The 3,460-nt window shown below is 58.7% G+C and overlaps 1 long non-coding RNA gene across 1 annotated transcript in view; it reads right to left on the bottom strand.

Annotated features, from left to right (window-relative positions):
• Window positions 1–657: 657 nt before the first annotated feature.
• Window positions 658–3,460, bottom strand: part of LOC122457333 — a 6,443-nt gene continuing 3,640 nt past the window's right edge. Inside the window, exons 3-4 of the long non-coding RNA XR_006276822.1 lie at window positions 1,428–1,599; window positions 658–932 (exon numbers count right to left, since the gene is read on the bottom strand). This is a non-coding gene — a long non-coding RNA (uncharacterized LOC122457333). The remainder of the gene's footprint in view (window positions 933–1,427; window positions 1,600–3,460) is intronic.

Below are 3,460 nucleotides of genomic sequence, written 5' to 3'. Positions count from 1 at the left end.
GCCTGCTGCGGTTTGGTTCGTAAACTGAAAGTGAATGAGGAATCACCTCCTTTCCCCACAGCTGGAGCTGCAGGCAGCTTGCTGGCAGAGCGTGGGAGGGGTGGGGGTGGCTGCTTCAACGTGGGGTGGGCAGCCTCCTTTCACCCGGGTCACAGCTCCAGTGCGGCTGTTCCCCTGGTGTCCCTCCTCACCCCCTGCACCTTGCCCCCTGCTCTACCCCTCAAGTTTCCTCTTAAACTTCTCACCTCCTGTGCTTCCCACCCCCACTATCTGAACGCCGGGGAGCTGGGGGATGTGGTGAGTGTGTATGTGTGTGAGGGGGATCCCTGTCCTAACGCACTTCGCTCTGGGCTGGATGAAACGGGCTCTTCCCCCAGCAGCTTCCTGTTGCTGCGGACGGGGAGCAGCCGTTCCCCCTGCGGGCTGAGACTGCAGCCTCCATCCTGGCTCTTCTATGGACGTTTTCCCCACCCCCACCTTGTTCTGAATCCCCCAGCACAGCCTCTGGCCCCTGTGTCCCCTTGCCCAGGGCCCTCCCCTCCTGCCTGAGGCAAGCTATCCTGCAGCCCCAGCTGGAGCAAGGGGTGTTGGCGGGTCCTGAGGGAACGCTCATTCCCTCCTGCCTGCCCCTACAATGCTTTTCCTCCAGCCCATCCCGGATCCTCGTCAACAGTCCCGCCCCCAGCGCTGCTGCGTTCTGACATCAAAGCCCTTGTCTAAGAGGAGGAGGTCGTAACGGACTTTGACGTAGTCCCTCCTGGCATCCTGGTTCAAATGTGAACGCTGCACGGTCACTGTAGCTATGGGCTGGGGGCTGGTCACTGAGAGATGTCACGTGCAGGTGAGGGTGCATCACACCAGGGGTTAGCTCTAGCATGGTCCTGCAGGGCTCTGTTCTCGGCCCCATGCTGTTTGGTATCTCAGGTGATGGGCTGTAGGAAAATAAAACACGCAGTCAGTGCTGGTACGATGGACAGCTGCCCTGCAGTGGTGGAGTAGTAACCCGTGCCAGGTGCTGTACACAGCACCAGCTGGATCCCGTGCTTGGGTTGGAGCGATTCGCGTCCAAGGCCGTGTAGGTAGGGACACAGTGTGGGTCACGCAGAGGCAAAGGGAAGCTGGGTTGGAATGGGGGACAGTGGAAAGGATGTGGGGAACCAGCTGAAGATGAGCTCCCAGGGGGTGCTGCGAGAGCTGTTGCACTCCTCGCAGGTAGAAACAGGAGTAGGGAGGTGGTATCACTTCTGGATATGGCAAAAGTCACTACTTCATCCTGTGTCCAGGGCTGAGGCCCATGCTGCCAACAGGCTGGTGCCAGCTTAGAAAGGGCTCAGGAGAGAGCTGCAAGAATGATTTAGGGGCTGGGAAACCTGCCTGAGGGAGAGGGAAAGAACACTCGACCTTCCTGGGGTAAGATCAGCACTTACAAGGTGACCTGATCAGGTGGCCAGCTGTGCGTGGGCTGAGGGACGGGCTGTGTTGTGGCTCATTGCCAACTGTCAGGTGTGGTGCTGGCTGGAGAGCTAGTGCCAGGCAGCTGGCGAGTGCAAGGGGCAGGATTGTAGTGGGATGATAACGAAGACACCTGCACTTGGTGCACTGCAGTGAGACACAGGTGAGAAAGATGAGCCTATTGTTACAGGTTCAACACCTTAGCCAGGGCCTCGTGGGAGAGCCCTCAAGCCACCCTACACCACTCCCCCGAGGAGCTCCCAAGCCATTCCTCTGCCCGGTATCTGGAAGGTAAACTCCTCACCCCAGGTCAGGGTCTGAGAGCCCCTGGCTGGCAGGCCACTACCCGGTGCTGGGGGCAGCGGAAGGACCTGAGTCTGCAGCTCCCTGTCCTGGTACCACTGGGAACTGGCTGTGCTGATGGTGACTCATGGGCGGGGCCCTTCCTTCCCCTTCCCAGGCTGGCATTTCATTATTACACAGTGTGTCAGAGAAGGCGTGTGAGGGGGTGGGGTGGGGGGGGGCTAACAATTCAACTGTCCCCTGGGGGCTGCAATCCTCTAGGGCTTAAGGGTGGAATCCTAAGCCCCCTCCCCACGATCAGCTCCTGGCCCTCTCGGCTGGGCCACATACTGTGGAGATGCATCCGTGGCACATCTGGGGACAGTGGAGCCGTGGGGAGGGGGCTTACAGCTGGACCCTGGGCAGGAGTTCCCAGGGCCAGTCTAGCACTGGGCTAGATTCAGACTGGATTAAATCCCCTGGGACACCAGTGTGGGATTCTTGGGGCTCCCAACCAGCAAACGCCAGCTGCAAGCCTTGGCTGACTCACTGCTCTGGTTCGAGCTGGCTCCTGTGAAACTCCTGGGGCTGGTCTCAGTCCCAGTGTGGGTACCCGGCTCTTGGGGGCAGGGGGTGGGAGCCATGAGGTTCAGTTACTGCCCTGACTCTGTTCATAAACTGGGGTGGGGTTGGAGAAGGTGACCCTGGGGTAGCACTCCCCTCAGCTGTGGCTGCGCCGGTTATGTTCATGGCACGTGTGCAGTCCTGAGGGCTGGTTCCCCTTTTTAGAAGCCGAGATGCTCATGCCCGCGGCTGCGGCTGGATTCCGTGACCATTCCAGGGCCATGTGGGCGAGCGCCATGTGCACCTAGAGGATTTGGATTGCTGCAAACTCGTGCAAATGCCTCTGGCTGCATTTCCTTCAAGGGCATTTCCTTCAAGCTCTGGAAACTGATGCCAAGATAAAGCCACTCCAGGGTGTCACATGCAGAGATAATATTCTGACGAAGTGAGCTGTAGCTCATGAAAGCTTATGCTCAAATAAATTTGTTAGTCTCTAAAGGTGCCACAAGTCCTCCTTTTCTTTTTGCGAATACAGACTAACACGGCTGCTACTCTGAAACCAGAGATAATACTGTGTTTGTTGCAGCTGTGTCAGACCTGTTGTAACCAGTTGCTTCCCCAGCCTGCCCTGTGCTGGGGGGCAGCAAGGAGTGCCTGTACCCTTCTTTCTTCAAGCCCCCTCTTCTCACCAGCCCCAGCATTTCTGCCTCCACCAGTCTCCCCAGGGGGTGCCGGCCCTTCAGGGTGTGGCATGATTCTAACAAACTTTTAAAAAAAAAATATTTTTTTTTCCTTGAAAGTTGGATTTGCTGCACAGCCCCATAGCCCCTGCTTGTGCTGCAGCCTGTGTGAGCCAGCCCCCTGGGTGGGAATGCCTTTAGCCTCCTCCTAGGGCCCCAGGGGGAGGGTCCGCCTTGAGTCAGAACCCAACAGAGTTAAGGAAAGTCCTGCTAGGCTGGAGCTAGGGCCCCCATGCCAAGCCCAGAGTGGCCAGGCCCAGCTGCAGAGGAGAGGGCACAGGCTGGCCATGGGGCTTGGCAAAGGGTGCTCGAGGCAGCTGCAGGGAGGGAGGCAGACTGTTCTGGCCCCAGCCTGGTCCCGATTAGCAGAGAACTGCCCCCTGCCAGGTTGGTACCGCTAGGCAGGGCACCAGGGCAGGGGC

Source organism: Dermochelys coriacea, chromosome 24 (genome assembly GCF_009764565.3).
Source record: "Dermochelys coriacea isolate rDerCor1 chromosome 24, rDerCor1.pri.v4, whole genome shotgun sequence".
In the NCBI taxonomy this organism is placed as follows: domain Eukaryota; kingdom Metazoa; phylum Chordata; order Testudines; family Dermochelyidae; genus Dermochelys; species Dermochelys coriacea.
Note: the sequence above shows the minus strand (reverse complement) of the source record. Positions and strands in the feature narration are given on the sequence as shown.